The following is a 25,338-nucleotide window of genomic DNA, read 5'->3' as shown; positions in this document are numbered from 1 at the left end:
AAACACTTGGCTACTGCGCTGCCGTAATTACATACATTTAATCAAGCATAAGTACACAGTAAATACATGTATTTACACAATAAGTAACAAACTATTAGTTCCTGTGTAAGTACATAATAGTTAAGGCCACTTAATTTAAAGTGGGACCAAAAAATATTTATTTATAAATATTAAATTTATCTATTTTTATTATTTTAAACTTTTAATTTGTATAATTTCAAAAATAGTTTTGGCACAATGGCACCCCCCATGTGTGGCACCCAGGGCTTAATTCGTGCCTGAACACGCTGGATCCAGAACCTCTGAAATCTGATCCGGCACCTCATTGTATGAATACCCCTCCTCAACCGCCCTCCTCCCCCGTCCGCTGTTCACTTTCAATTTCTTCCGTGGCTCCCCAACCCTCTTCACTTTCGTCCGCGACAACCACCTGCTCTTCACTTTTGTCCTTCGTCCGCGATACCCCTTCGCCATCCAACGCCCCTATGCTCCGCATATACAGTACTGCATACCCCCTTTTGCGCCACTGACCTCATCACCAATAAAGGGCTTCTGTACACAAACAAACACGCCCTGTAAACATTTCAGGCTTTTACTGATGGATTTCTTTGTGCAAGGTTACCCACTATTTTTTGTTTTATTTGCTTTTCTCACGCTTAATTCACCCAAAACTGTAAATCCTGGCATCATTTTCTCACCCCTTACTTGTTTCATACCAGTTTGACTTTCTTTCTTCTTTTAAACATAAAAGACGATATGTGGAAACCTGTAACCATTGACTCCTATAGTATTTGTTCTTTCTACTATATGTAACGGAGGCCAGCTAGTGAAGTGCTGTGCAGGTAAACCTCACTCGTCTGATCTCTAAATATGCTCTGGTGACAGACTCTAGAGGCCATAGTCTTTAGCCTGCTTGTTAGAGCAATCCACTCTCATTCAGAGAGTTGCCAGTTCGATCCCAGCTCAGAGTGGGTTTGGTGGTGTAGGACCGGCAGGGTTACATATAGACATCAGGATTTACAGGTTTTCAGCTTTATTCAAAATATTTTATTTTATCTTCAACAAAAGAAAGCAACTCATAAAGGATTGGAATCATTTAAGGGGGAGTAAATGACGAATAGTTTATTTTGTGAACACAAATGCACTGAAATACCAATCACAGATCTGTATAACCTTAGCACATCCTATTTATTTTACACCCCCCCCCCCCCCCACCTTTTATTTCTAGAGTCCCTGTGCCAAAAACAAAAAACAAAAACAAAAACAATCCCTGCTATGTACGTGATTCGTTTACAACAAATACTTAAAACATTGTGTTGTCTGGCATCACATTATGAAACTAAACAAGCTTGGAGCGGATTCATTTCCAGCTAATTATCCTTTGTGAATTGGAACGTGTGCAAAGGATTATGGGTGATTGAATGATGAGAAAGACAATTGATAAATCCTTCACTTTGATTGTTTTGAAGGATCCGAAATGAAGACTGCCTACAGAGGACCCTTTAGACTGAAACATCCTTCATGCAAATGCAGTTATAACACAACATGACAAACATACCTGAGCATTCTCTTCAATTTCAATCCAATATTTACTTAAAGCCAATAGCACATTTAAAAACAACTATCTTTGACCAAAGTGAGGAATTGTTGATCATTTGAATCCAAACCTGGTCAAATTGTCAAGTTTTTAGATCCAAATAGAGACCTATTATCTGGCATCTACATATGCATATCAGTTCTAATTCATTCATCTTCCTTCGGCTTAGTTCCTTTTTTTATCAGAGGTTGAACATTGGAACGAACCAACTATTCAAGCATATGTTTTATGCAGTGGATTCCCTAGCTGCAACACGGCACTGGGAAACACCACGCTCACATTCACACACATATACTACAGCCAATTTAGTTCATCCAATTCACCTATATCATGGATGTCTTTGTACTGTGGGGATGAACCAGAGCACCCAGAAGAAATCCACGTCAACACCGGGGGAACATGCAATCACAGAAATGCCAACTGACCCAGCTGGGACTCGAACCAGCAACCTTCTTGCTGTGAGGTACCAGTGCTAACCACTAAGCCACCGTGCCACCCATATCAGTTTTCATTATAGGTTCATTATATATAACCTACGCTTCTTTGGGGCTTCTCCACACCAAAACTCTCCCAAATGTGGTAAAGATAGTGAAGGTGGACAGATCAGAGAACAATACATGTTTCACACTGTGCAGTTCAATCTCAGATTTACTCTGATGTTTTGGTAATAATGCACCTGGATATGACACAGCATTGTTTGAGTGTTTTGAAAATTCTGCAACCACAACTATGATTCACATCTTGGCAAGCACCACTATGTGATGCATTTAAACACCAGTCACTGTTTTGGACGATGTATTTAAAACATCATCTTAAAAAGCCTTGAAGTGCAAAAGCTATTCATTCGGCAGTTGCATCTAACAACTAATAGTTTCAGTCAATCTAACCAGCAGAACCCGGTGTGCCAGGGCTGAATCATGAAAAGAAAAAGAAAATGATGTTATGACTTAATCAAAATGAGCTACACGTAATTTCAATGATGCTCCTATTATCTGTCTGTTGGGAGGCACTCTGTGTTTATGCCATTGTGTATGTGATCACCCTAGACCTCTTGTGGATTCATATTAAAGCAATTGCAGTTATGTTTGTGCCATCTAAATGCTTTACAGGCGTGACATGAGTGCAATAAACACACCAAGAAAATTACAAATGTCTAACATTTTATGAAATGTAAATTTAGAAACAACCTTGCCTTTTTGACGCTAGAAAACAAACAAACAAAGACATATGACCAAATTTGGGTTGAACAAATCCAGCACTTTTTTTAAAGAGTGTATCCCTGTAAGGTTTTTGATGAGTGAGACATTTTTTAAAGGTTTTAAAGGACTTTTTTTATTTTAAAAAAATGTGATCAAAAATATTATTATGAAACATATATAAAAGTTTAATATTTTGAGGGTAAAGCTGATTTTTTTAGCATCACTGTTCATCAGTTTCACGTGATCATTCAGAAATTATTGTAATATGCTAATTGTAACATTTATTATAATTAATGATAACAACAGTTGTTCAGCGTAATGCTAAAGCTACTAAATTTTCAGCATTATTTGATGAATAGAAAGTTCAAAAGAACCTCATTCTGAAAACGTAGCCCTATATACATTTCTGGAGATCACGAATTATGTAGCCAGTACGTATGGCAGAATTTTGTCTTTCAAACGAACGCCACAGGAAGGTATGACACTGTTCCTTTTCACGCTAACCTTTTCCGCTGTTACCAGGTTGTGCAATTAGCTCGCCATGTATGTCGGCAGACTTGAGATGCAAAGAGGAGTCGACCACGACAACGGCGTTCAAATCTGGTGAAGAACGATTCCAGACAGCAAGTAAGACAAAAAACAGAAGCCAAAAAATAAAATAAACAAGTAAATAACAGGGTGAGAATGTGGTAAAAATCAGGATTTTTCTGAATTGCTTTTTAAAACTGTTGGTTGGGTTAAGAGAAAGGGGTTGAAGCTGGTCAATCTGTGCTTTTGAAAACACTATTAGTTGGGTTTAGGAATGGAGGAGGGTGGGTCAGTCGATCAGTCAGTCAGTCAGTTGACAGTGGCCTCTGGTGGATTTACGCGAGAACAGCAGGGGCAAATGACATTCGTGAGATCTGAAGAAGCCTACACAGTGGCCTCTGGTGGATTCGCGAAAACAAAAACTGCGAAAAAACGTAAAGCTTTTTTTTTTTAATTAAAAATATTTGCCTAACAATAGTTTGGTTTTGGAGAGGTTTCCAAACAAGCAACTAAACAAACTTTTAAAAAGTTTCACAGTGACATGCAAAGCCAATGATAACTTAAAATGTATTTTTGACATAATGCTGCAATGTTAACGAATGACACTGAGTTCTATAATTGAATGGACAATAAGATGGAGTTGCTGATAAAATAAACAGGGATTCTGCAGGTTTCATCATGTCAAAAGTACACAGGCGTTCCAGACTCTTAAAAAAAAAACTTATTTATTTACAAAAAGGCACTTACTACAAAACTAGGACCATCTAACTCAAGCTAAACATCAAGGTGTAACAACACAATACTGGACAAAGAACTGAACCAATTACAGGAGTATAAATACACAAGACATAATTGAACTGAACACAAACAGGGGAGAGACACCGGTGGAACTAATGAACAGCGGGAAAACGGCGGAAACATTGAATATAGGAAACACATGACATTAACAGAAGCACATGAAACAAACACATGGGACACCACATGACACAACACCAGAAATTTGACGATCAATTAAAATGTTTAACTTTTTAAGGCTCCTTTAAGACCATAATAAATAACATTTTAGACTTATACAAAGCCAAACACCTTTAGATTTTTTGCAATGGTCTAGTTGGGCCAGTGAAATTTGTTTTTTGTTTGCTACAAAAAAAAATCTAACAAGTTATTTCTTAGCCTTATATTTTAATGTCCATTTTTTTCAACATATTTTTTTAACCAACTGCATTTCTGTTTTAAAAAGCTATGTTTCATGCCTATTTATAAGTATTATATCCACTCCCCCTTCTGTAAATAGTTTTTGTATAAATAGAAAATCAAAGGGATATATTGTCATGAGGAATGGTGTAATTCTTTATGGTTTTCTTTCCTAATAGAGAATTTTCTGTAAAAATGTCTAACAGCTGTTGGCATTGTATTTCTTTGTAATAATAAGTTAATAAGTTTTATTTAGAAGGATTGTTGATAATTGGATGTGTGTTGGCCCTAATGGGTAGCTTTAGTTGGACAAAGGAAAATTAAGACTTTTTAAAATTTATTCAAGATTTACAACAGAATATTTCGGTGAATTTAAGACTTTTTTAGGCCTAAAATTTTGTTTTTGAAATTTAAGACATTTCAAGACTTTTTAAGATTCTGCGGGCACAAAAGAGCAGCATAAAGTTGCAAAATTAAGGAATAATAGACTGGGAAACATGCAAAAACACATACAGCATGTTTAGGTACAGACAAAAGACTGCATGACTAAACGTTCACTGTTGTTTTCGAAAGCTTCTGTTGTCACAGTCCAAACTACTATCCACTTTTAGCTCAATTTTTCTTCCAGCTGTTTCACTGTAAAATAAAGACCACAACAGAATTTTGGACAAGGTCTTATCTCTGATTATAATTACATACTTAAACCAGCTAATTACCGTTTTCAGACTCAAAACTTCCAGTTTAAACTATGCAGGACCTTCACTCTTCATGATTACAATTGGACACCACTGCATTTGCAGTTAATATACAATGAGACAGTCAGTTCTCAGAGGCACAGCCATTGAGGATTGTTTACTGTCAACATGGATTGATCCGGAATGAAATCTCAGCAGAAGTGACTTCAAAAACTGTTACAAGAGCAACCAGAACAATGTCTAATGGCAACCAACCAGCGAACTGTGAGACAAAACAACCCTCCGAGCAAAACTTACAGTAGAGTCTCTTGAAATTAAACTTGGATAGGAGGAAGTCATTTAACATGCATAACCATCAATAAAAAAAACACACACACACAGAGAACCACTGCTGTAGCAAATTAAAAAAAGAGCCAATATCTCTCAAGAATAAACTTGTACAATCCTTGTGGGTTGGCCGCGCATATCAGAATACAAATAAATAGTTTGGAGATCAATATCAGGGAAGTTTTCTCAGCGTTCGGTCCCCTACGGAGCGGCAGCAGGCGTTATGAGAAACCAAAGCTGGTAATGAAGCAGATAAAGGGGAAGTGTTTGTGCTGAGGAAGAGTGTGTTAGTATCCAGACAGCTGGAAAAAATAATCAAAGCTCGATACTGGATTGCCTTCACCCAGCAGATAGACAGCGCTGGGAGAGCTGAAGGCAGTGCTGAGATCAAAATGATTGAGATTAGTGTGCTTGGTTAGTGAATGTAATGAGACTGGCCCCTGCCCAACTGCCTAGTGGACTTCACAAAAAACATAATTAGTTATTGAATGTCAATCATAAGAAACACTCGACAATTCTGTTATTTATGTCACACGTAAAAATAAAAATGCTTTGCCTGAAAAAGGGCATTTGTTTTTGAACTCTGGATGACTTTTTCTTCCCTGAAACACTAAAGAAGTTATTTGAAGCAGAATTCTGTATACAATCAAAGTGAATGGTGACCACAGTTGACAAAGCCAAATGAAAAATTTTCATCTACTTCTCTCGCAAACCAAAACCCCAATTTAAGGCCAATTTATACAGGGTCACACATTTTTACTACAAAAATTCCATGACTTTTTACTCAGGCTTTTCAAGTCAATTTTCATGACCTAATGTTTCATGTAATGTCTACAAATACGTGGTAAATCATAAGAAATGTTTAAATTTATTACAGCATATCCTAAAACATGCAATAGTTTCAATTTATTTTTAGATCTATGTCAAATAGATGTTGCTTACACAGCACTAATAATGTGAGAGCATGTTTGGGTCAAGAAAAGAAAAGAAGTGAAAACAACTAACCTCCATTCCAATATACAGATATTTGTCAAACTAATTTCAGATATTCTTAATAGTTTGTTAAACTAGTAATAGTAGGTAAAACTACTTCTATTATAAAAACGCGATCACACTCCACTTTTCGCTAAACTGATAGGCATTTATTGTATTCGAAAGTTCTAGGTTGGTGAATTCTTACCTGTGAAATCATATCAAGTGTGGAAAATGCCATGTCAAAATTCCATGACTTTTCCAGGTTTTCCATGACGGTATGAATCCTGTTTATAGCTTCTTTTGTGTTGAGTGCATGTGGTAGGTCTGGCGAAGCCTTTGCACAGTGCATACCGTTCACCATATCCTAACGCAGACCTCTAAAAAATTTAACTACATAATGATAGGCCATGCTTGGTTTAGCAGTGACAAATGTGGGCGAGGTCAAAGTCGAAGCTGGTGGTATAACTTTTAAATAGTCTCGAGTCCAGAAGAAGAGTAGTTGGTGAATTCATTTGTTTTGTGTTCATTTTATGATTGAAGTTGTTGAATGTTAGCTAGTCCCTGTCTATTTCTTCCAACACAGGCTCGTTGTGAATATATTTCTCTTATATATATCTGGAGAGAGCAAACTATATAGCCAGAGGTACATATGGCTCTATTTTGTTTTCAAAACAAATGCTATGAGGCGGTATGACACGGCTGACGGCCTCGGTTTCTTTTCGAGATACCAGCTGACCGCTTACCTCCGTGTGGACAGTTTTTCCACTGCTACCAGTTTTCCCAGTGGCTCGCCATGTACATCGGAGGACTTGAGATGCAAAGCAGAGTCGACGGCGACGATGGAGTTTGGGTCTGACGAAGAACAGTTCTAGAAAGCAGGTAAAATAAAATAAAAGGCAAAAAATTCAATAATTAAGTAAATAAAAGGATGAAAACGTGACAAGATCTGAAAACATGTTAAAAATCAAGTGGATTTGAAGGATTTTCTTTTTCTGCATAACTTTTGAAAACACTGTCGGTTGGGTTTAGGGAAGTGGGTGGGCGCTGGTCAATTGGTGCTTTTGAAAACACTATTGGTTGAGTTTAGGGAAGGGGGTGGGTGGGTAGATCGATCAGTCAGTCAGCAGCGGCCTCTGGTGGATTTACGCGAGAAGAGCAGGCGCAAATGGCACCCACAAGAGTAATCGGAGATCTCAAAAAGCGTACACAATGGTCTCTGGTAAATTCATGAAAAGAAAAAGTGCTAATTATTTCACTCTCTCCAAAAATGTAGGCTGAGGTATGTATTCAAAATGAGCCTGGGTTGCTTTCTTCCCAGAATGTGTGTGAGTTTGAACTACTTTTACAGTAGCATCTCACTCATTTTCTGTGTAAACTCAAAACACTGGATAAGAAATTTGAAACAGTGGAGCAAAGAAATCCCATTGCCTACTGTTTCAGAAGTGTTATTTCACAGCAGCGAAGACAGAATGGAGAAGTATAAATGCTCACAACAGCATTGGCTACATGCAGAGAATGTGCTGCGTGGAAAAGTGCTCACTTGAGGCAGAAGTTTAAACTGTGCTTAAATGAATAGTTCACCCAAAAATAGTTATTCACAATATTTTACTCACCCTCAAGCCATCCTCAGCGTATTTGACTTTTTTCCCCTGTCAGATGAACACAGTGTGAGTTGTTTTAAGTTTTATCCTGGCCCTTCCATGCTGTTTAATGGTGTTGGACAGTGACGTTTATTTCGAAGCTTAAAAAAAATACATGGTCAAACTAATCCACATGCTGCCAAGGGGTTAACGCCTGTTTAATAAACAGATCAATGTGTTATTGTAATTTGTAACAGAAATATTTCTCATTTTTAAATTAGAAACTCCAATTGCTGACGATGTGTTTTACGCACGACTGACTTATATGTATACTGCAAGATGGGTAGACAAATACTGCACATTGGCATTGTAAGAGTAATAAACTGTATACAGTTATATAGTAATTCAGTTCATTCATTTAATAATTTTCCTTAGTCCTCTATTCATCAGGGGTCACCACAGCGGAATGAACCGCTAACTATTCTAGCATATGTTTTACACAGCATATGCTCTTCCAGCCACAACCCAGTACTGGGAAACACTCAAACACTCTCACATTCACACACACACTATGGCCAATTTAGTTAATCTAATTCACCTACTGTATAGCATATGTCTAGAGCTAGCCTTTTCAGATTAGTCACGCTTACATGCATTCGGCCACTACTGGAAGTCAGTGATTGGACTTTCTAATTATTGTTTTTCTTATAATTCTGCTACAAAAACACATCGATCTGCTTAATAAGACGTGCATTAACCCCCTGGCACCATATGCATTATAGGACCATGGTTTTATGTGCTTTTGGAAGCTTCAAAATAAAAGCCACAGCATGAAAGAGCCATAATAAAATTCTAAACCACTCCAACTGTGTTCGTCTGAAAGAAATAAAGTCAATTACACTGAGGATGGCTTGAGGGTGAGTAAATTATGGGGTAATTTTCATTTTTTGGGTGAACTATTCCCTTAAGCCTTCAAAAGATATGGAAAATAATACATGCATGGAATGCTTTTATTATACCATTATTCTCTGGATATTCATCATCTTAGGTTGCCATCGGATTTCACTGAATGGATGACAGCAGCTTGGTCATTTTCCTTTTAATATCTGTAGAAGAAAAAAGTCAAAGAGTTTATAACTTCTGCACATCTGCACTTTTTCCACTGCACCAAGTAAATCAGCTGAAGTTCAGCTTTTTCAATGGTAATACATTTAAATTTAAAAGCTAAATAAGCAATCTCTTCCGAACCATGAATCCTATTTAATTTTCTCCAGTGAACTGATGACTGGATACATTCAATGAAATGACAATGAATGTGGTACATGTAAAACTGCACCAGGCTATTCCCTTAAAACAGATGACAGAAACTTTTTGACCATTTCAGAGATAAAATGTACACTATTTTTTCAAGCGATTCAGCATTATGGCTTATGTTTAGTCTGCTAAACAATTACAAAGCATCAAAGATGAGATCATTCACCTGCATTTTTCCTTGCTGATGTTGTCTCATCCTTCATTTGTCGGCAGCTTTTGATAAAAGCATTTGCTAACTAAAAAAAACAACAACATACAGTATATATATATATATATATATATATATATATATATATATATATATATATATACGTGAACAGAATCTTCCATGCTTGCCTGCACAAAGCCAACAAAATACCAATCATAAAATGATTAAAGTCACGATTAAAAGACTTAACAACCTATCTCTTTTCATTCTAGCACCCTTTAATTTGGCTCTATGCTTCACTCTTCTGTGTCCTGCATGAATCATTGGCAGTCATTAACAGAGATAAATATGGATGTTGGGTTTGATGGATCACTTAACTTTCACAGCAGGGAATACAGCCGGTGGAACAACCCTAGAGGTCAGCCAAAGACAAAAGCATGCTGAAAACTAGATGTGCATTAACACATTTGGGCTCTCTCATCCAATTAGCACGCATTTGAACTTGCAGAAGTCGAAATGAACGAGCGGAAAAAGTTGGAGACAGAATAACAAGATGATGGATGGAAATGAACTGTAGAAACAGCACAGCACTGACACCAGGGTAAAAACTAGTCAGATCTAGCTGAAGTCTTCTTAATTAAACATCCAGTGGCCAGTTTGGGTTCTGATTAATGAATGTGCTGTTGAAGTCTTGAGATTAGCTTACTGGTCTGTGATGTCTTTGCTACAGTATATATTTTTCAAATGTTATCCACTGATCTTTTTTATGGCCTGTTTGATATCACAATAATAAAGTGGTAGTTCCAACATGATATCGCACAAACACTTATATCTACAGAGAAACCACTGGAAAATGCAAGTAGGATTTGTGATTAGATGTTCAATTCAATTCATCTTTATTTTTATAGAGCTTTTACAATGCAGATTGTGTCAAAGCAGCTTAACATAGAAGTTCTAGTAAATTGAATCTGTGTCAGTCCAGTTTTCAGAGTTGAAGTTCAATTTAATTCACTTCAGCAAGGGTTAATTTTCACTGCTGAAAGTCCAAACACTGAACAGCAAATCAATCGATGAGCAGCTCCACAAATCCCGAAGAAAGCAAGCCAGTGGCGTCAGTGGTGAGGAACAAACTTAACCAATTGACGAAAGTGAAAGGAAAACCCTTGAGAGAAACCAGGCTCAGTTGGGCCCATTTCTCCTCTGGCCAAACTTCTTGTGCAGAACTGCAGTCTAGGCGATGGAGGCTGGAGAATGCTGGACATCCTTCGTGGAGAAGCTGTACGTGTGACAAGGTCACCGGCGGGTGTTCTAGCGACCCCATGGGATCAATGCGGAGACTCGTCTGTCACTGGGGTCTTTCAGGAATCAGTCCCGCGCTCTTCACTCCTCCATGACCACAACAGCATCTGCTCAGGATAAGGCCCGGGTTCAGGATTATAAAACATGTTCTGTTTGAGAAGATTATTTTACGTGAAGTAACTCTGATCAGAGTAACTTTAGTGTAAAGATGGAAAAGTCATTGCCGTCAATAGCCTAGTGATTAAGTTGGCTGACATGTAGCACATGTAGCTCGGTCCCCATATTTTATGTAAACACTCTCCACTCTTCTATTCATTATAGGTTATGCAAGAGGTATTAGCTGATAGGTGAAAATGTTTCACATGCTGTCCCGGGAGAGAGCCCTGAGCTCAGAAGATCCTCAAGCCCGGGGCTCCCTCCGGTTTTATCGGGAAAGAAGGGAGTCTGAGCTCAGGTCTTGAGAGCTCACCCCTATTATAATAAGAAAAGAAGGGAAGGAGTCGGGGTGGATGGGAGATTCTTAAAAATAAAGATGGCTAAGGTAAGGCAATCCGGCTATTTGTGTGTTTGGATTGATTTGATTGATCTTTTATGTGATAGCTAATGCAGGACCAGCTGTGGTCAATCATAAGCACGGGATCCTCTTAAAATTAGTTTATAAATAAACTTCACAAAGACCCAGAAAAATTCATTATATATATATACACACACACACACATTTAAAAAGGGTGAAAAGGTCAAATAAATAAATAAATAAATAAATAAATAATTAATAAATTAATAATTAATAAACAAACCAAAAAATAATAATTAAAAAGCAACAGGACGACACAGTGGCTTAGTGGTTAGCACTGTCGCCTCACAGCTAAATGTTTGCTAATTCAAGTCCCGGCTGGGTCAGGAGGCATTTCTGTGTGAAGTTTGCCTGTTCTCTCCGTGTTTTGTGTGGGTTTCCCCCAGGTGCTCCGGTTTCCCCCACAGTCCAAAGACATGTGCAATAGATGAATTGAATAAACTAAATAGTATGGGTGTTTCCCAGTACTGGGCTGCAGCTTGAAGTGCATCCATAGTGTAAAACATATGCTAGACAAGTTGGCGGTTCATTCCGCCGTGGCTACCCCTGATGACTTAGATGGGACTAAGCCAAAGGAAAATGAATTAATTAATAAAAAGCAACAAAATTGGCATTTTAAAACTTTTGAACAATCACATGACAATACATACTGGAGAAATGATGCTGAAAATTTTGCTTTGAAATCACAGTGATAAAATTACATTTTAAAATATATTCAAATATAAAATATAATTTAACAATTCATACAATTTTGCTGATTATTGTATTTTTTTATAAAACAAACAAAGCCTAGGAAATTACTACACTTTAGAATGTTTTATAATCTTGTAGCATTTATGATTGACTTCAGTTTTATATTATTATTAAGACACCAACCTATGACATAAGCTTCAGCTCTGAGCTTGTGGTTTTAATAAAGCTCACGTCATCAGTCTGAGAGATTTCACTGCTGCCTGCTGCACTACAAAGTTTATAGTCATCTTAATTTCTGGTCATCGCCTTATTACCTTAAGAGTATTTATCTTAGTCATCTCACTCGCACACTTCGTCTTAAAACCTTTGAAATAACACAATGCTCCGGGCAAAATGTTCCCGTTCGACATAATCCAGTGTTTGTGTGCAGTGCAGCTGGCAAGGTCTGTGTCCAGAACAGCAGCTTAGAATGCGAAACACACATTTACAAGCGGCAGCTTTTATCTTACACTGAAAACTGCTAAGCCTGCAAGCTGCTGCATCTCTTGATTTTTCGTATTGACAACATGCCAAAGACAAGCAAACTGAAGCACTCGGTTCATACATGCTATAGACAAACATCTGACGAAAACAACACAGGCCAGTTCAGGGTCACCAAACACACCTTTGGGGGGAAAATACACCATGAATAATGCAGAAGAAATCGACTTAGCTCATATTGGCACGTCGAATGCAAAATAGCATGATCAGTGCATATTTTCAAGCTTTTATGCATTGCTTTTGTACTTTGCAGACTGAATTTTACATTATAACTCCCTGCTATGAACTTCACACACACACACACACACACACACACACCCAACCACTGAGTGCTCTGACGGAATTATGACTGAATGCTTTTCTACATGGGTGGTGCAAAGGCTAACAGCAGGGGATGGATTGCAGCTGCTTCTGTCGCCTGTGTTTTGTAGGAATTTGAGTGGATTTGCATGGGGGTGCGATAAAAGAAAACCACCCATGCATACAAATGTCAGAGTCCAAAGCGACTGTTTTCCGAATACCACTTTGTCTTGCTCTTTTTTGTGTGCCATTTACCCTCAGACAGGGGTGTTTAGGGTAGCGAACCCTAGAATATGAGCTTCAAATGAGTTTCCTGCGGTGCATGCGTTTCCCCAGCCCATTACACCAATGTCTGCCGTGTAATGGGTTTGGGAGTATAGCTGTTAAGAGCAGCAGCCACATCCCACTCTGTAACCTCCGTTTAACCTCCTTTTAACAAATAAATAAGCACTATAAAAGAAGTTTAATCAATCCAACCTCTCACATAACACAGTTAAATTGCAAAGCTAAATGGCTAAGTAGCATGCATTTTTTTTAAATGGTCTGCGGTAGGTGTTGCAGTATTGATTGTTATCTCTAATAAAGGCTACGGGCTGCCGAAGGTGGCAAGCAGTCTTTAAGTAAAGGAGCATCTCTTAAAGCTTAATCAGAGAGATTCGCTGAAATACAATTTGCCTGATTGTTTGTAAAAAAAAAAAGGTAGAGAGAGAATGAAGAAGAAAAAAATAGCAGCAGAGAAAACATGCGAAAAGATCATTGTGGGTCTTGTCTCGAACCGCTGTAATCACTGTAGCTGCAGCTTAATGGAATGAGCCTCATTTCTTTTGAGAGGTAAAAGAAGCTGTTTCACCCTAGTCTCTGTTCTGTTAATCTGGATCGGTTATCTTTTAGTTCATGCCGGCTGGAATAGATAATTCTTAAGCTTTAATCAATAAATAGATTTGCCTTCCACCACAAGCCGACCTTTTCACCACAAGCACGCATTCCATTTTCAGACGTCTCTTTCATTCATGCAGTTCCATTGAAGTAGTTTGAATTGAGAGAATTCGGAACCAATTCTAAAGGGTCTGTATTAGGGTTGGGCTATGTCAATCAATTTGGCATTGTATGATGTCTAATGTGAGAACTATGGTGGACGATGGCATCGTCGTTGTAGGCAGCGGTGAATTAATTAGTTATTTATGAATAATGAATTAATTCATAATGAATTAATTATTTGTAGCCTACCGTTTTAACTACCTGACCGGCATGATCTTTTATTTACCCATAAACAAATCATAAATAAATAAAGATAAGTTAAACACAAATTACCACTTTTTTTCTGCAGGACTCTAGCATTAATAGGCGGAGTAATCTGTGTAGTTATAATGGCTTCGACAAACTTGGTTGGTAAAAAAGGTGCACAACCAACAGCAACCAACAGTATCTGGAGTTTTCACTAAAATTACTAAGTACAAGCGTGAAAGTGAAAGATCGAAGCAGTGTACTGATGCTGTGCCACATTACCTGATGGATTCAAAAGACAGAAAAGTCATTAAGTAGAGACAAGATTAATTAAAAATCATGTTTAACAACTATAGTGAGATGTGATGCAGCAGTACATCTTTGATGAACTGTCCAACATGCACTACTCTCTGGGGTTTTGTGCTCAAAGCACCTGCTGACTGCCTGGAGCTCAGAAGTTCGGATATACTGCTGAAGCGCATGTCAGAGTGTGTGTGTGTGTGTGTGTGTGTGAGATCACATGATGTGTGTTTTTAGCGGTATAGTTTGGATGGAGGGCTGTTCAGAAATGCTAGTTAAATTACAGTGTGAACGTGGATCGTTTTCATTCTAAAATGCCATTTTAAAACTGAGACATATTAGAGTAAATAGGGCCTGAGTGTTTGTTTTTCGTGAGCAGGTTGCTGCTGTTACGGGGGCGGGCCGGAGGATTGCGATGCTCAGCATCGTGATGTCTGTCCGCCATCGGCGATGGATGATGGCAGCATCTATCGACCCAACCCTAGTCTGTATTTAAATATTTGTAGCATATCTTACTGGTAATATTAATTCACTCATTTTCATTCAGCTTAGTCAATATTTCAGAGGTCACCACAGTGGAATGAACCACCAACTGTTCTAGCATATGTTTTACACAGCCCCCACAACCCAGTACTGTAAAACAGCCATACACAGTCATTCACACACACTCATACATTAAGGCCAATTTAGTTTATTCAATTCACCTATAGTGCATGTCTTTGAACTGTGGAGGAAACCAGAGTACCCAGAGGAAATCCATGCAAACATGGCGAGAACATGCAAACTCCACACAGAAATGCCAACTGGTCCAGCCAGGACTCAAACCAGTGACCTTTTTGCTGTGAGATTCTTATTTGATTCCACTGGCAACCACTGATAAAGAAGGGAATAAACCAAAGGAAAGACATTCATTGCAAATTCTATAGAATTCCATTAGACAGCCTGCACATATCTTATGGGACTTCATTAGGTAAATGCCAGTCAACAAATGACATTTAAAGATAATCATATAATGAAGAAAAATCAATCCGAACAAACTGATGCATTATATTTTGTGTAAAGATACATTGACATGTATATATAAATATATATATATATATATATATATATATATATATTATAATATATATATATATATATATATATATATATATATATATATATATATATATATATATATATATATACATATATACATATATATATGTATATATATATATACATATATATATATACATATATATATATATATATATATATATATATATATATACATATATATATATATACATATATATATATACATATATATATATATATATATATATATATATATATATATATATATATATATATATATATATATATATATATATATTCCGTTCGGTACAACATCCACGATTCAATTTGTGCTTGTGAAATGCATTTTTTTTTTCGGTTTTATGTTTAAATAATTTTTGTGTGTTTTATTTCTCTCCGAATTGACTGTTTGTGTGTGCCTGTAAGTCTACGAGCAGAGATGAGGATACACCTCCCCGCAGGTAAATATTCAATCACTACGCTCTAAAGTGAGGGGGCCTTAACCATCATTCCACACTTTAACATGACTAGTGGCGATGAAGTGAGGCAGTACGGGGAATCGCTGGCGTCTTTCAAATCCGTGATGTGGGGACATTCCGGTTTTGCTTTTGAGTATAATGCCGAGAAAGAAAAAAATCGGTGAACAAAAAAATGACTGTTTGCAAGCATTGTTTTACACGTATAGCCTACTCAAACAGAACACTTCCAACATTTATTTATAACAACATTATTTAAAATTGTTTTAAAGAGAACTCGTGTCAGTTTTCTACGAATCAACAAGCAGATCAGTTAAACAATATCCAGTTTATTTGATTCCAGTGGAATCCCAAAGAATTTGTTGAATACAAAAGAAGATGTTGTAAACCATTGACCTCTATAGTAGGAAAAAACAAATATTATGGAAGTCAATGGTTACAGGTTTTCCTTTCATTCTTCAAAATATCTTCTTTTGTGTTCAACAGAATGAAAAAACTGGTTTAGAACAAGAGGGATGCGTAAATGATAACAGAAATGTCATTTTTGGGTATCCTATACCTTTATTGGAGACAGCAATGCGGGAATTGTTGGACAATATTAATTTGTGGGAGTTTATTTTTTATATCATATAAACTTTATTATTTTGGATATTATTAGAGATATATACTATAGTTAAATATAGTTTAGAAATTGGGGATAAAATATACGGAGGGGCTAATAGTTCAGAAGGGCTAATAATTCTGACTTCGAGAGAACTGTACTAACAATATAAGTGAACCTCATGGAATCTATATTAAAATAAAAATAAAAAACCCTGCCATGACTTTTTTAATGCCCAATAGGCAAGATATATCAGATATCAGAATACGGCAAGGGCTTTTCAATACATTATCAGGTTTAAAATGACTAGAGACCTCAAGGTCTGTTCTCTGCCATGCCACAGACCTCAGAGTCATGCAATCTTACAAACCCTGAGGGATGTGGAAAACGACATGCTTAAAATGTGACGGCTATCGAGAAGTGATAATATTCTGCTCTGCTGTGAATCTTTATATCAGTGGATGACATCTTGGCAGGAGAAAATTCTTCAGCTTATACCAAACTACAAGGCCTCATACATGGGTTTAGGTTTTGAGGATGGGATTTAGATAATGAGAAAATGATATGCAGCAGATACAAGATTGCGAGGAGATGTACCTGTTTTCACTGATATGGCTTATAATTCAATGTACTACTTTTGCATAATGAAGTGCCATGTTCGACAGTGTTCACACTTTTGATCTCGAAAGCATCAGGTTCTGCAAAATGAAAATTTTAATCAAAGACGTTATTGAAACCAGTCAATTAAGCCACTGTTGTGATGCTCATTTTCAGTAGACAAAATGCGGTAAGCATAAAATTGGAAATCATCAATCATTATGACAAAGTGAGGTACGTTTAGACTGTCTAATTGTAAAAATGATATTCATGACTAGGCTTGTCATAATCTTAATCATGAAAATTATGCTGACGATTAGCTGTCTTATAAATAAATAGGGTTAAATTTGGTTTGTTAATGGATCAGTTTATTTGTTCAGAATAAAATAAAATCTACAAAAAACAAAATGATACCGTGGATATGAATAAAATTAAATAAAATTAAAGTAAATCTATTTAAATAAATTAAATAATTAAATTAAACTAAATTAAATATTAAATTAAATTATTAAATTAAATGACATTAAACTAAATTAATAAAAAGTTAATAAAATAATATAGTTAAATTAAACTAAATTAAATAAAAAAATTTAATTAAATTAAATAAAAACAAAACAAAAAAAAATTAAATTAAACAATAAAATAATAAAATCAATTCAATTAAGAAATGTGATTAAATAAAAAAATGTAATTAAATTTAAAAATTAAAAATAAAATAACTAAATTAAATAAAATAATAAAATAAATTAAATTTTTAAAAATGTTCAATTAAAATAAATTTAAAAATGAATAAAATTAAATTAAAATTAATTAAATTAAATAATATTGTCCTTATTTGTATGGTAAAATAAAATAACTGTCCCATATGATATACTTTAATGCTGTAAAAAAAAAATAATATAAAGCATCAATAATATAATATAAAAATGTGTGAACTTTGAACAGCACTGAGATTATTGCATTTATTTATTTTTGAATATGATTAGATCAAATATCCATGACTAAATGATTAATCAGTAATCGTGACAGGCCTATTCATCATGACTCAAAAAAAATGTGTGTGTTTTTTATGTTAGTACAAATGAAAAAAGCTCCGGTCATCAATCATGTATTGATGGGTTCAAAAATACCATTGAACAGTAATAGTGCTCAATAATATTACATTTTCACATTAAGATTCATTTGACAATTTTACCTCTCTTCAGTTTGAGTAATATTTTATTATTTGTTACATGTTAGTTAATGAAAATACAGTTGTTCATTAACTAAATACAGTTAATATTGTTAATGAGTATGAATTTAGATGTTAATAACGCATTAGTAAATGTTGAACTATGATTTATAAGTGCTGCACAAGTAATTAAAAGTTCATTCATAAATTTTCCTTCGGCTTAGTCCCTAATTCATATGGGGTAGCCACAGCGGAATGAACCGCCAACTATTCCAGCATTTGTTTTACACAGCAGATGCCCTTCCAGGCACAACCCAGTACTGGGAAACACACTCTCACATTCACACACACTCATACAGCCAATTTTGTTTATCCAATTTATCTATGCATGTCTTTGGACTGTGGGGAAAATTGGAGCACCCGAAGAAAACCCACACCAACACAGGGAGAACATGCAAACTCCACACAGAGATGCTAACTGTCCCAGCTGGGACTTGAATCAGTAATATTTTTGTTGAGAGGCGACAGTGCTAACCACTGAGCCGCCCTCATTATTCGTTCATGTCAGTAAATGCATCAACTGATGAAAGCTTGTTGTAAAGCGTGACCAAAAAATTTGCACATTTAATAGTGAGCGTTAAAAAAATAACAAATGTATTGCTGGACATCAAACATCTGGACAGGATTTAGTTAAACTTCCTGAGAATTCAGGAAAATGACTGAAGTGCGTCACTTTTTTTTCTATTATATTTGAAAACCATGAATTGAGACATTCAACTTCCCTCTGCTAAAAAGAAGCTTCAGAAGCTATCAAAAGAAAACGGTGCCAAGAAAGCATTCAAAGTGTTCAGTAGGCTGAGGGAGAAAAGCTATTAGATGGAATATCATAGTCAAGAAAAGGTATTCTGACAGACTTTTGGTTCTCAACAATGGGTCTCCATATGTGGAAGTGGCTGTGTAAGAAAGCAAAAATATTATGAAAGAGAGATACAGCAGCTTCGCGTCATTCGGTGTGGAACTCTGTCTTTTGAAAGATAGCAGAGCAGCAGAAATATCTCAGCCTCACACCCACGTTTGCTTACATAAAATATGGTTTTGAACTTGCTGTACTTGTGTCATTCCAGACCTGTGTGTGTGCCTCTGTACGTGTTTCCCCCCTTAAAGGCCACATATTACGTCCATTTTCACATTAAATAAATCTCTGATGTCCTCAGAAATGTGTCTGAGCTTTCAGCAAAAAATACTCAGCAGATCAATCATTATAGATTTGCAAATTTACTCCTATTTGGGTGTGTGCGAAAATATTTGTGTCTTTTACGGGGGACCTATTATGTAAAAAAATATTTTAAAAGGGGTTTAAACAGCTGCATAGCATGTGTGAATTTAGCCAGCGTCTAATGGTAAAAAATTTATACATTTTATTTTTTTATAATCACACTTGATATAAACAATCTGCAGAAACACTTTGATTAACATTCTCCTATTTTACGTATCATCAAAGGGGGAAAATCCCACCAATTAGTGACGATTTCTCCCTCATTAGCATAGACAGTCATTAATGGAAAGCAGCTGTCTGCCATTAGAGTTTTGAATCTGCTGTAATGCTGACACACAGGCGTTTGTAGCTCCGCCCTCTTTTGAAAAGAGCACAATCTCATTTGAATTTAAAGCGATTCCCCAAAATGGAACAATTTGGATTAAAGCCTAAAAGGGGCAGTTTTAAAGAGTTATAAATAATTATATGTGTGGTATATTGAGCTGAAACTTCACATACATACTCTGGAGATCACAGACTAATTTTACATCTTGTAAAAAGGGACAAAATACTGCAGGTTCCCTTTAAAAATTTGAATGAGCTGGGGCCTCATGTATCAACGCCGCGTACGCACAAAAACTTTGCGTACGCCAGGTTTCACGCTCAGAATCGCTCACGTTTGGATTTACTAACAATGAACTGAACGTGGGAATGTGCGCAGGTTCACGGCAGCTTTCTGGCAGGCGTACGCACATTTTTTGTGCGTGTCTGTTTTATTTCCATTGGCGACTCCTAGAGGCAGTTGTGTTAAATTCTTCTCTACAAAGTGTCTGATCCTTGCAATGGCAGCTGTATGAGACGGGTTCATATAGTAGGTATGTAAGATTTCCATACCATACAGTTGACCAGCTAAACATTAAAGCACAATTTGCAGCGGTCGCCTGTTTTCCCAATGTAATCTGAGCAATCTACCGCGCACACATTGCTATAAAGACACTATCTGAAGATGAATTTGCATGCGTGAATCAGAAACATTTCCATTCAATAAATGTGCAAATAAAATATGATGCACAAACTTATTAATGATTCCTACTTGTCTTTCTCGTGATAAATAGTGGGCAAAATCTGATAAGTAGCGGGAAAAAAAAGAAGAAAGAATTCATCAGACGCTGGATTCGAACCGAGATTGTGCTCGACCGTGTCAGTACATGATCATATGCTTTTTATGAGGTGCGCCACTGACACTGCTAAGGGTACTGCAACATTTTACAGATATAAACCACACTATTTCTTTTTTAAATGTTCTCAGTGCGATGTTCAGACCCAACTGTGTTAACCGTATCAGCTAAACTCTCCTACTCTATTTTTTTCTTTTGTTGTTAATTCCGGAGAACAAACTTGCAAATAACACCGCTTTTCTCCGGTCTACCTCCGAAAGCAGCACCTCCAATTCACATTCTGTTCAAAGTTTCTCTTTTTGCTTGATTTTGCCGTTGCTTTTTCGTTGGGTTTTGCCATTAGCATAGTCATTAGCATATTCATACGGGGGAGGAGGCAGGGAGGGGTTTTGCGCTCGTGCATGTTGCGCTCAGTTTCACGTTCATTCGGATGTACAAAAGAATATGCGTGAGATTCGGCGTACGCAGTGTTTCATACATCTGAAATTTTTTCTGCGTACGCACATTTACAGCTTTGTGCGTACGCAATGTTTTAGTAAGATTTCCACGCAAGTCTTCGTACATGAGGCCCCTGCTCTTTTCTAAAAGGGGATGGAGCCTTTACACCTATTCTGACACTCCAGAAACAACAAAGACAAGCAAATCTTGGACAGACAAAATATTAGAAATGACCATTAGCAAATTAAAGCAATACAAGCTCTTTGGAAATACAAGCTCTGTGGAGTTTCAGCCTACGTTTTTGTGAAACTGCACTTTTGTGAAAAGTATTTTAACATTTACGTTTGACTGCAGTTATAGGTTAAATGAACGCTACGGGGCAGTTAAGGTGAAAAACTTTAGCTCATTTATACACTAGTGATATTTACAGCGACATTATCGACAGATTATTTTACTCCCAAATAATTATGACAAAATAACTTAAAAGTGTCTGTGATTTGTAATTAAATATGTTTGCCTTACCTATCCATCTCTATAGAACGTTTCCCAACACTGACTCATTGTGGATACGTAGCCCTGTCTACATTTATGGAGAGCGTGAAATATGTAGCCAGAGGTACATCTGGCTGCATTTCATCTTTAAAATAAACATTACGGGGTGGCTTGATGCTGGCTTCTGTTGCTTTTAGTGCTACCAGCTGACGGTTTACCTCCATGTGGACAGTTTTTCCGGTGTTACCAGATTGCCCAGTGGTTTGCTGCATACAGTATGTTATCGAACTTGGGATGCAATGGCCGGATTTGAGTACAGCAAAGAATTGTTCGCGAAACCAGGTAAAACTAAGCAAAAAAAAAATTAAATTAAGTATTAAATAAGCAAAAAACCTGGTGAAATCACAAGGTTGCGATGGCTTTTCTTTTTCTATTTTGCTTTTGAAAACACTTTCAGTTGGGTTTAGGGAAGGAGGTGGGTGAGTCAGCGGCAAAGTTGCTGGAAGTCATTAATTTTCAATGTGAGCTGGTGGCGACAAGCAGCGTGCCGTATCTTCGCCGGTGTGGGCGTCAAGGAGAGTTGAAATCAAGTCAACTTTATGGTAATGAGCTATGATGTGGTTGGGCGGTAAGCAATTGGAATGTAGACATCCACTGTTTGAGAGGAGTTCAAAGTACAGTCACTGTGAACCTTGGTTCGAATCACAGTTGTTCCCAAGGGTTTGATTATTGTGGTTGCTGAATTTATAATTATTTATAATGTTTTCTTACAGGAACATACATTTAAAAAGTTGCTGGCGTGTTACTCATGTGTATAATTGTTATATATTTATATATAAAAAAAACTGGAATCTTAAGTGACAATACAAAACATAATTGCTGTTTGAGAATATTTCAGACATATAGACACATTGGATAATTAAGTGGAGCAAAGCCACACCACACGCAACTTGATCTTCCATTGTTAATTGAATTTGATAAGTGTGCAACATTTTCACACAAGAAAGCATGTATTATGCAGGAATTCGAGATCAGTGTAGCGAATTTTGATGGTCTCGCCATCTGAACTCAAGGCAGGTAACGTTGTTGCCAGGGTGGCCAGAGCGACCTTTGACGCTCTTACTGCCTTTGGCGTGAACGCACAGTCATTCCATCGACAACAAGCTGGCCTGGTCAGCTAAAGAGTAGATTGCACCTGCTGGTGAATTCATGCAAGAAGACGGTGAGCGAGAGAAATTTGAGACCATCAAAAAGTCTACACAGCAGCCTCTGGCAAAAAAACTGGAAGCTGTAACCTCTGGTTACTTTTTTGCTGTCCCTAGAAATGAAGACATGGGTACCTATCCGCAATGAGCCTTGATCGACTTTTCCTGTGTGGTCAGTTTGCTTAATAGCTCACTTTGTATGGTGTTGCACAGTTCTTGGGCTCAAATCCAGCGAAACACGGTTCTCCAAAAGAGATAAAAACGATATAAACTCAATGTAAAACTATGTTTGCTTTTGCACTTCTGGTTGGATTTAGGTCAGTGGTTTGCTGTCTATTTGATTTGACAAGCCATGTCTTCTCATAGACGTGTACAAGAAGGACGTATATCTGAAACCCAAAACAAAACCCACTCAAAGTGACGTATTTCAGATTCTCAAAAATGTACACAGTGCCCTCTAGTGGATTTGTCATCTGAAATGTGCAATGAAACATATCTGGAGCAATGTAGTTTATGTTTTGCAAAAATGACCACTTTAATACTTCTCAAAATTTCTGCATAGCTCAAAATGGACATCTGTTGGCATGACACCAGAGCAGTCAGTAATAGGAGTCAGACGACCTAGGTCAAAGCTTTAATCTAGTATAATTACACCACAGGAGAGGACCACCACAAAAAACTTTTGACTTTTGCCCTAAATAGATAATAACAGGAGACGAATTCCTTGAAGATGAATTAAACAACAGCAAGAATTTGAGAAAGAAAAGAACAGATTGATGTGCAAATCAAGTGGATTAGGTCTGTAGGGATCATTGACCCAAAAAATAAAAAGTGCTGCTTTAATTCAGCATTGCATAAAAAAAAAAAAGAGAAAAAAGCAATTAAAAATTCTATGTAATTATATTCCAGGTCTCTTATGTAGTGGTACATTTAAAATGTGCAGTTGATACAATGGGAACTTAACATTGAACAACTTAATGAAGGCATTTTAGATCAGTGTCAGTAGTAAAATTATTTTAAAGCACAGACTGAAACAACCATTCAGTGAAATGCAAGATGTTTAAATGTCCTTCATAATATACAGTAAATAATAATTTTTTAAAAACATTCTTTTTTTAACAAAACTTTTGCCAAACTTTTCAACTAATGTGAAAACTATTATGTGAGTATATAATTTTTTTTAAATTATAATATAAACTGTAATATGAGTAATGTTTTTGCAGAAAGTTATGTAGTTAAACCTTACATGATTTGACTCTTGTCACAAAACAGTTATAATATTTCTCATAATACAATATGCTCCATAATATTTTTGTGGAAAACATAAAACAATCAATCAAGATCAAGTTTTTTTTTAAACACAATGTAATATGTTATTAACTGCCCATACAGTAAATGTTGATGTGTTTTGACCTGCCATGCCTAGACAGAGTCATTATTTATTTTTAGGTTGGTGCAGTGTGATTATAAAAAAATAATCCAGCTCGAGAAACTGTATTATATTTGAATTAATTACTTGGAGTTTGCCCTGTGGCTGATTCATAATGGGCTTTAATATTTGGGCACAAGCTTACTTTAATTTACCAAGTCAAAGTGACTGTGGCTGAGAAATTGAAAACAATCAGTCACAGCAGTTCACCTTCAAAATAATATGCAGATTGCTCAGTACAGTTTGTTTTATAAGCAGATTTGAACAAGTGATTTTATATGATACCCTAAAACCCAAAATATTTCTACACTATGCCTTATTTCATAACTGATGGTGCAAGAATGCTTTAGTATGAACTATACAAGTAATTTTATGTGTATTGTAAAACTTGGAACCTGAAAAAATCATCTGCAAATTTTCTATAAAGCAAATGCACTTACATTGTAATGCAAACCGTAACAAATCCTTAAATATAGTAGGGAAAATAAGTATTGAACATGTCATGTTTTTTTCCTGGGAATTATATTTTTAAAGAAGCTAATGACATAAAATTGAACCAGGTTTTGGTAAAAACCCAAACAATACAAACATAAAAATATAACAAAACAAAAATCTGAAAAATTAGTTGTGTACTAAGTAGTAGAAGTACTGAACTACTGAAACATATTTAATACTTCATATAAAATTCTTTTTTGGTGATGGCAGCTTAAAGACACCTCTCATATGGAGAATGAAGTCACACGCATTGCTCAGGTGTGAGTTTTTCACAGACTTTAACAGAGTGTAAAAATCTTGATAGTTCTGTGGGTCTCGTCAATCTTCAAATCTGATCTTTAATTTTGTGTTTTCTATTGGGTTCAATTCAGGTGATTGGCTGGGCCATTCTACAGCTTGATTTTCTTTCTCTGGAAGTATCTGAGAGTTGCCTT

The 25,338-nt window shown here is 36.3% G+C and overlaps 1 protein-coding gene across 2 annotated transcripts in view; it reads right to left on the bottom strand.

Annotated features, from left to right (window-relative positions):
• npy2rl (neuropeptide Y receptor Y2, like) overlaps window positions 1–25,338 on the bottom strand; it is an 87,081-nt gene that overhangs the window by 30,812 nt on the left and 30,931 nt on the right. For both annotated transcript variants that reach the window (XM_073949194.1, XM_073949193.1), the window contains 2 exons: window positions 9,115–9,201; window positions 7,259–7,383 (listed from right to left, as the gene is read on the bottom strand). The gene's annotated coding sequence lies outside the window, so the exon portion shown is untranslated. The remainder of the gene's footprint in view (window positions 1–7,258; window positions 7,384–9,114; window positions 9,202–25,338) is intronic.

Source organism: Danio rerio, chromosome 1, assembly GCF_049306965.1.
Source record: "Danio rerio strain Tuebingen ecotype United States chromosome 1, GRCz12tu, whole genome shotgun sequence".
Classification (NCBI taxonomy): Eukaryota; Metazoa; Chordata; class Actinopteri; order Cypriniformes; family Danionidae; genus Danio; species Danio rerio.
This window is presented reverse-complemented; position numbering and strand designations above follow the sequence as displayed.